Below are 9,594 nucleotides of genomic sequence, written 5' to 3'. Positions count from 1 at the left end.
CTTTCGTGTGCCAGCTGGTGGCGTCCCTTTGAATCCATGCCGCATCTTTCTTGGGCTGCTCACCAGCTTCCCTGTCTCTGGAAAGCAAGTGCTCCAAGCTTAGACTCTGAGTAGACAGAGGATTAAAAGCTTTTGAAATCAAAAAGAGGTCTTCAAAACTGCCAGCAATGGCTAAGGATTCCCTCCACTACAGCAGGGTCCAAAAACCTAGCCCAGCACACTTCTCCCATATGCGCTGGGAGACCCCTTTCCTTTGAGCAGCAAGGCCCGTGTTGTCTGTGGGGCTCAGGCTTGGATGCTGAAGAGCAGGCACTGTTGGAGGGTGTAGGGAGGTGACTTCTTTGCTGCGTGAGATGCTGCAGAACACAGGCTGTTGGATCTAGCCAGGAAATCCAAGTTTGCTGGGGGCTCCAGTCCTAATTCATCTGGGTCTTTATGAGCTTGGGTCAGTGGCCCTACTGATGGGCAGCAGACCCTTGGGCTCACATGTGCATCCTGCACAGCTTGCTCTTCTGCCATCTGGAGGCCATTAGCATTGAAATGGTTTCAGGGGTTTGCTAAGCACTTGGTTTTATAGAAGGCACAGCCCTGGTCCCAGGAGCCAAGAGCCTTCACTTCCTGTAGGATTTCCAGTTTAAAACCCAGTGAAGCCCTGACCTCCAGGCCACTACCAGGTCCCCTCTGTACTTGTCTTTCCTCCCCTATTGGACCCCAAGAGCAATGGCATGTGCAGGAGGACCCTGGCATCTCTCTTTGGTCTATTTCTTGCCAACTTTGTAGATATGAAGTGAAGGGGGTGCAGATAAGTCACTTTTTAAAAGCCCTTCAGGGGCCGGCCCAGTGGCGCACTGCTACAGTGCGCCGCTTGGGAGCGGCGGCGCTCCCGCTGAGGGTTCGGATCCGTTGCGATCCCGTTGCCGGTCCCGGTCTGGTACGGGCACGACACTGAGGGTTGCGGTCTGTTGCCGGACACGAAAAAAGACAAAAAGGAGGGGAAAAAAAAAAAAAAAAAAAGCCCTTCAGGAAAGGGGCTGTACTTTACGTTCTCTGCTGTGTGCATTTTGTAAAATGCAGAGTCTCAGGAGAGCCCTCAGAAGGACAGGAACTCGACGCCTCTAGGCATCTCAACGGGCAGTAATGACTGCATCATAATAATAGCTGCTTGGCACTGCACCAGGGTCTCTCTTTGACCTTACTCTAATCCTTATCATAAGCCTGTAGATGAGGACACTGACTCTTGGGGAGTTAAGCAACTAATAAAGGAAACATTGGATTCTAACTAAGGTCTTTGCAATTCCAAAGTTCTTTCTGCTCTACAAACTCGTGCCCCCATTTAGGCCATTCAGGCCTAAGGTGGAAGCCCCAGGACAGAGGAGCAAAGAGGGAGCAAACATCTGCAGTTCACACTGGATAGTCCAGGGATGCGTTTTTTAAGGAAGCACAGTGATATTTTGAAAGGAAGCTCACACAGTCTGTCAGCTTCTTGCCAACTTTACTACAGTGCAACCTGCCAAAAACAGCCAACCCTTGTTTGGGGTATGAAAGCAGCTGTTATAATAAACTCCCCTGCTCTACCTCTTTTCCTGTTATGGTGGAATGACTGTTTAAAGTAAATGTCTCCAATCCATGGATTTTCCAGGGTCACGAAAACATTTTTTAATTGGCAGGCTCTATTACATTTTTTGGTGAAGTTAGGAAGTAAACAGAATGCCACATGCCATTTCAGATTCATGCTGTATGAAGGTCTGTAAGTAAATGCTCTCTGGATTCTGGAAACTTTATTCTCCACCTCTCACCCCCTGGGCTGGACCAGCCTTCTCAGGTTTTTGAGCTCATTCCAGAAAGGATGGATTTCTGCCTCTCTTCTATCCCAAGACTTCCAATGCAGAGCAAGGAGAATTACTGCACAGAGCACGGAGTCAGACCTGCCTTTGAATCCTGGCTCTGCCTCAAGTGAGCCTCAGTCTCCCAATCTGTGAAATGGGTATAATAATAACTACTCATTAGGTTTATCATGAAGTTTAAAACAAAATCAAGATAATAGCAAACATTTACAGAGTTCTCAGTATATGCCACATGCTATTCAGGTGTTTTCCATGCTTTAACTCATTTAATCTTCTCAACAACCCTGTGAGATAGGTACTATTCTAACCATCCTCTGGGGATATATTAGTGAGTACAAGCGACAAAAACCTCTGTCTACATGGAGCTTACATTTTTTTGTGGGGGGAGTCCAGAGGAACTTATATTCTTGTCAGGGGAGGCCAAAGGTAAGTAAAATAGTATGTGAAATGGCAGTAAGTGCTATGGAGAAAAATAAAACAGGAAGGAGAGATGGAGAGTGGGGGGAGGAGGGTTGCATTTTTTAAAAGAATGAACAGAGAAGGCCTCTCTGAGAAGGTGACATTTGAGTAAAAACCCAAAAACAGGGAAGGAACCACAAGGGCATCCAGGGCAGAGTCCTTGGCAGAGGAAACAGCAGGTACGAGGCCCCGCAGCGGTGGGACTGGGCTGAGTGGCGAGACTGGGCTGTTCAGGTGCCAGGAGGTGCCAGCATGGCTGGAGGAGGCAGCACGAGGCAGGAGTAGATGAGCTCAGGGCTCGGGGCGGACAGCACGGGCCTGGTGGACCTCGGCTCTTTCTCTCCGTGAGACGAGAAGCTACCAGGGGAGCTTGAGCAGAGGAGGGACAGGGTCAAGATGAAGGCGGCTGTGAGGAAGGACACTTCTGATTTGTTCACTACCGCAGCTGCTCCTGCTGTTGGTTCCCATAAGGACAGTTGCCAACTTTTGGGAGACTGTTTAGGTAGGACATTTCTTAATGGGACATCTGGGCCTCCACTGTCGACATTGTACTTGTTGATTTTAACAACAGATGAACTTTTCCCAACTTCCCCTGTATCTGCGTCCAGCCCTTCGTTGGATAGTTCTGCCCTTTGCTGCCGTCCTGCACTGGACTGTTGGGTGATGATGCTTAACTGCTGCACAGACGACTGTGGTCTACACTCACGACACGTAACATCACTGTGTTGAATTAGTTGTTAGGGCCAGGGACTCAGATAAGTATTGCTTGGGCCAGGCAACCAAGAGACTGAGTGGGGAAGAAGGGTGAGGGTGATGTTTATAAATGGAATTGCCCCTCAGCAGGGCATATGCAGCGTGTCAGTGCAACAGGCAGCCAGAAACCTTACTAGCACCTGTGAATTCTGGTGGGAAAGAATTATGATATCCTCACACTTCCCATGAGAGGCCAGGCATCACAAGTTCTGTGCCTTGAGTCTGTGGGTGGCTTCTGGAGCCTGTGGATCTCCTGCTATCATATCCAAATGTAGGTCTGTGGGCATTTTTCTGGAGCGAGGTCATAGCTTCCATGTGGTTTGTCCCTTGAATGACTTCATCAAAATTTGAGGCCACACTTGCAGCAGTAGATATGCTGGCACATTAACCTATGCGCACATGAGACAAATGTACACATTTTAAGACAGAGTCTAAAGGGACCTTTTAGTTTCCTAATATTAAGAATCTGTGATATATGTTCTTGACAAACGTTACTTATAGTGTTCCCAAGATAGAAAGATAAATGATGGTCTCTTAGAAATTACAGCATTTATTTTTGAGGATGTCAAGGTGTACTGTCACTTAAGGTCTGTTTTGCCTCCTTCTTCAGCGGCTTTAAATCACCAGGAATTCACCCTCTGTGTTGGGTCATTTATTTTCTATGCTCCTTGTTGCCTTTGAAATGTCTCCAATTCTAGCAATCTTTACAGACGTGCACATGAGCAAAGTGGTTTAAAACACCAGCCTAGGCCTTAGGTATTTGGAAGCCCTCTGTCCCCATAGGTCCATTATGGAACAGGGCTATGTGCAAGAGGAGGTTCAGGCTCAGAGGGGAACAAAGGAACAACCTAATAGGGAAGTGTAGCAACCTCACGGCTGGACAGTGAACAGAAATGTTCGTTCCTGAGGTCCCGCTGGCACGTACTAGCATCGTGTGGTACCGGACACAGGATGTGCACCCAGTATCTCTGTTGGTTGCTGTTCACCTGCAGATGTTCCATGAAGCACACCAGGCAGAATTCTTTGGGGTCTGCCACTCCCCCTGGTCACAGGAATTCTGTCACAATGCTCAGTTTTACCTTTAAGGGTTCTTAGTTGGGACTTACAGAAATCAACAAAAGGATTTGCTGAGAATGACAGATCCCATGCCCTGGAATGCAAATCATATACAGTTTATGGTACATAATTATATACAATAAACTATAAAGGATATGCAGTGGGTTTTGATATCAGGTTCCAGTTCCTTCTTACTAAGGAACTGGTAAAAACCCTTCATCAGTGTGGCTAAGGAAATAGTTCTGGTGCTGTCTGACTCAGTGTCGATGTGTCCACACTGCTCACTCCCCCACTGTTTGCTTTCACTGGCAATGTCTGCTTCTCACATAAGGGTCAGAAGCATCACGGCAGATGCCACAACATGCGCCCTCACCAGCCTGTCACTGTGGAGGTAGGAAAAGCATGGCCATCGGAAACACGATCAACTTTGATGAGCTTATATCTGATAAGTAGACAACATCAGCAATAAGATTATGACACAGAAGTCTGTGTATTCGTTCTCCCATTGTGTAAAAATTTCCCATTTTTCATCAAGATGAAAGAAGATGGCACCTGTGTGCTCCCCCTGCAGACTCAGTCTGTGTTCCTGGCCACCACCGGTGCCCCATTTTAGTTCCGTCCTGGTCTCAGGGAGCTGGAGTATACTGATCTCACAGACTAATTCATTGTCCTCTGCTACAGAGCTGTAATCTTTATTTTCTTTAAAGATGGGTAAAGATTTAACCTATTTGGCCAGAAGCATTTTTCTGCTGGAATATCAGACTGAAAATGGATTTGCTATTCATAAAGCATCATGACACTTCTGTGTCACAACATTAAATGTCCCGTTGGCAGAAGTAGTTCTAGGTACACTAAATGCTCTATTTTGTATGGATTATATTATCCAGTGTCAGAAAATAGCACTCTTTCAGGTGTACCCTCCAAAATGAACAGGAAACTCTATTTTGCCCCTACTTCTGCACCAACTTGGAGGGCTTGGATTGTCTGCTCCCAGCTGTAGTTCAGGAACTTCAGGACCTTGGTGCTTGACTTAATAGAAATGAGACTGTACCGTAAAAATTGATGGAGTCAGGTTGGTCTCTTCAATTTGTTACCTATTTTGTGTTTCATGAGAGCAGGTAAAGGGAGGGGAGTTGAGATTGGGGAAGAACTCGGAAATGCATTTACCAAAGAAGAATGCTTTCATTGTCTAAACGTAGTGCCCCTGAGTTAGGGACAACAGGGACAAGTTAGGGTCCTGGTTTTGGTGCCACACAAAGGCACCTGGCTGAAGGGGGATGGGAGCGGAAGTCTGGTCCTGCTCTGTGGACCGGGTGTGCAGACATAAAACCTTAGTGGTGGAAGCCGACTGGCCATTTCGGAAATAAGGATCCCACAGTGGAAGCTACTAATTCACTGATGTACTTGATTGATTTTGCCTGACTGTCGTGCAGATATTAGTTACATGCCCTAGTTTGTTTCCCCTTCACTCTCTGGAACTTGTTCCTGTTACTAACAGAAATCATCTGTGTCATCCCAAGATCCCAGCAAGCAAAGCACAGATCTGCACCTCAGGGTCTCCCAGCTTGTTAGGACACAAATTACCCAACAGTAGGAACATTCCTACCATCTATTTCACGAGCCTGTTGCTTATTTTCATTTCCCTGTTGCCTCAGCTCTCCCCTTTCTCCTGTTCTGTCTAGATAATCACAAGTCTTTGCTCTTTTCTTAAAACAAATAAAAAGAAAGGTTTCTATCCCCTACTCTGTGATCTTTTCCATCCTACCCCAGGCCTGTGCAGCAGAAGCCTTTGAAAGAGAAGGCCCTCCTGGACCCCTGGCTTTTGCAGCTCCACTAGGGTAAACATTTCTCTCCTATGATTTGTGCCCAGTTGTGTTGTGTGTCTGGGAAGTAAGCAGGAGTAGAAACACGTGGATCTTCCACCAAGTTTATAGCCAAGAAGATGGACTTCTATACTATGGTCTTATGAGTAAAGTTTACTAAATATATGATCACACAGCCATTTGGTGCTCCATATACCCTAATAAATTAGTGCTTCTAATTTTATAAGCACTGTCATAACCACAGTTGTAAGAGGGATTTTTCCTTTGACTCTAGTGTATGTTCTTTGGCTTTACTAGGTGTTGTTTATTAGGTGTTGTTTCCCCTAAGTGCTGTAGAAAGTGACAGATTGTTTTAGGGTAAGCAATAGGTTGTATTTACAGGTGGTTGGTTCTGTTGACCAGCTTTGTGACTAACACAACTGCTTTCCAACAGGAAGGAGCATTGCATAGGAGCAAGAACTATAAAGTCCAGACTTTCTTTTATTCTTCATTTAGGAGCAGATGTTTTCTGAATCACTGAATCATTCTTTTTCAGTTCCTCTTCAGGGCCATGCATAATGTGAAGGTAATGAAATAGTGCTGTCTTTATGTATGTATCATCTGCTGGACCTGAGCTTCAAGGTGCTTTTCCAACAGTGGGACTGGAAGAGCCCTGGCTGAGGCACCCTTCTAGGAGGGGTGTGCTGCTTCCTTGGTTGATCAAGCCAAGCCCATCCCTGGGGGCCCCGTTATGTAGTGGCCCTCTCAAGACAAGTGCCTCTTCTTAATGGAAGGGACTCTTACCACAGGATATTTTAAAGAATAATAAGCAATTAACTCTTCCTATGTTCTAAACTACATGCAGTTTATTAGGAATTAATGTAAACAAAATATATGTTGCAAATTAGAAATAAAATACACAAATGATTCTGATACTAATTCCAAATTCCACATTCATTGAGGTAGTGGAGAAAACCTTCAGCTAAGTATGGCTTGAACAATGTTGTTAAATCCTCATCCAAAGCCTCTTCTTCTTTCAACCTGTTTCACTGGTTTACAACCCTAATTAGGAGCTGTTTGACCATTTGGGAAATAAAATTTATTTCTTTGAGCATGAAATACAATGAAGTGATTTCACCTTAAGAATTACACGTCATATGAAATTGTGTATATATTTTCCACATCTATAATCTCCAGGATTCACTTATTTCCAGCACTGATATGCTCCAAGCCAAATTTTTCAACTCTCCACTGAAGATCCAAAGTTCAAAAGGCCTTCTGCCTCCACTATGAACAGCTCAGCTGGTGTACGTCTAATGTTTTCTTGTTTCTGTTTCTGGGTCTGACTTGTTGCTATTGCGGACGTTTGTGCATCCATGAATGTAATGAAGTTTTACTCTCCTTTGGACTCTTGCATTTTTTTTTCCCACCTAGTAAATGGGGTTTTAATTCCTGCACGATTTTAGGAAGCAAAAAGAATATTTCCCAGACTGAAGGCTATCATTTGAAATCCTTCCTCTATGGTGATTCCTCCATCTGAATCCAAGGGTGTCTTCCACAACTGCCTATCCTTAGGCTGATTCACCTGGGTGCCACCTCTTAACTTTGCCATTTCAACTTTCAGTGGGTGACAGCTCAGGCCAGTCCTGCTGTATGTACATCGCGTCCATATGAGAAGGAAATGCATTTCCAGGGTGTTGGTCAGAGTTTCAAACCCATATCCGTGGTAGGAAGTTAACAGACATATGGGAATTGAACCTCAAACACGGTCAGCTTCACAAGGACCCTAAGATGATCTTATCTCAAGATTATGAATTTGAAATTTGCTACATTTCCATGGAAATTTTGAATTCAAAACATCTAAGGTGCACAAATGTCATTAATCGAAAGGCCTATCAGATCTCTGTAACCTTGAGGGGAGGGAAGGAACAACGCCACAGTGTATGACCTCCACTTCTAGGCTTGTTGAGCCAGTGATCATGCACTTCTCAAGTGATCACTCTTGTTTAAATGTGATGGGTCCGTTGTACTAGGCTGACTGGTGTGCTGGCAAGTGTTTAACAGCCAGCTCTCCAGAAGGCAAGAGCCCTGATTCGAAGCTTTTTGCTCATTTCTGTGGGGTCATACTCTCAGTGTGACCAATTTCATGCTACCAATCTAAAGTCACTGAACATGGAATTGTGAGGAGACACAGACAATGGCTGTCACCAGTCAGTATAAGCTGGCTTCAGCTACACACCTGATAAACCTGTGAGAAATTGTGAATTTGAGTTTTTCTTTAGAAATCCTTTTTTAAACATCTCTACTGCCTGAAGAAAGTTACTTTGTGTGTTTGTATATACAAATGTTTGTTTTTATTCAAAACTTAACTCTGTCATTTATGAACTCTTTACAAAGGCATGGAAAATTTAATAAGCACACATTTTGCCATTTGCTTTATATTCGATCATAATTTGTTGAATGCCTTCTGACTTTTTTGTTTAGTGGTTTTTCACTTTTATTTTCCAGTTTTGTTCCTTTGACCTCTAAAACCATAGCCGTCTGCCCTATGAAGAGATTTCTGTCTCTCTGTCCTTTGTCCAGTTTTAATAACAAGCATGTGGCTGGCGAATGGGAGCCCCTCATTTCATCGGGGGGCCACCCTCGCCTCACAGCCTTTGTGGGCCAGTAGTCTACCAAATAGATTTTCCCCATTCCCCTCATTCTGTCTTTGCCAACTTTTCCTCATTTGGGTCATTTCAAGTCGATTGACACGTTTCTCATTAATGTTCAGAACTGAAGCTACATTCGGTGCAGAACAGAGCCCATCCCTGGGGGCCCCGATTGCTTTAAAACAGCAACAGTAAAATCTCTCTGTCTTGGCTCCCTTCCCCTTAATTCTAAGTGCCCTCAACTATAGTCTTCACCTGAAGAAAGTAAAAACACGTATTCATGTAGGAATGAGGAATGTCTGTCAGGCTGATTGGTATTTTCATTTACATTGAAGCCCACCCTTGTTTTTTTCCATCAAGACACTAGTTTTGTTGGTTAAAAAAAAAAAAAAAAAAATCACGTTGGTATGTGAGAGAGGATTTAGCTTTTTTGCCAGCACCTGCTCTGCAGCATGATTTTCACATGCCCCAACACTGTTTCAGTGATACACAACAAACACTCTGTCATTAACTGAGATTCGTCTTGCTCAGCACTGTTCCCCATCATCGTTTTATTAGTACTTCAGCTGCTCCCAAACGACGCTTCCTAAAGCAGCGACACTCAAGGCAAGCATTGGATGTGGGCTCACATTTCTCACCGTTGCCCTGTCCCATTGAGTGCTGTGAGTGCCCAAAGCCACCAAACATGGAAGTGCTGCACCACATTAGACGTTGGCTCCATTTCAGTCCAGGAAGGGTCGAAGGGTATGTCTTGCATTCCTTCCATTAGTAATCCCCAGTCCACACCCGCCCCCCCACACACACACACAACCCCTAGCAGAGAAAAGAAGACTCTTGGTCTGAGCCTGTGGATTCTTGCGGCATTAGCCTGGACCGTGTGGTGGCAGGTGTGCTCACGAGTGTCTGTATGTTGACAGTCATTGCCTGGGCTGCATGTCTTGCCTAGGCCGTCCACGCCCCGGCCCGTGGGAGAGTACGAGCAGCATGTACCTCGCCACCTAGAAGACTGGCCACAAAGGTGGGAGAGGA

This window comes from Galeopterus variegatus, unplaced genomic scaffold (genome assembly GCF_000696425.1).
Source record: "Galeopterus variegatus unplaced genomic scaffold, G_variegatus-3.0.2 Scaffold1225, whole genome shotgun sequence".
In the NCBI taxonomy this organism is placed as follows: domain Eukaryota; kingdom Metazoa; phylum Chordata; class Mammalia; order Dermoptera; family Cynocephalidae; genus Galeopterus; species Galeopterus variegatus.
Note: the sequence above shows the minus strand (reverse complement) of the source record.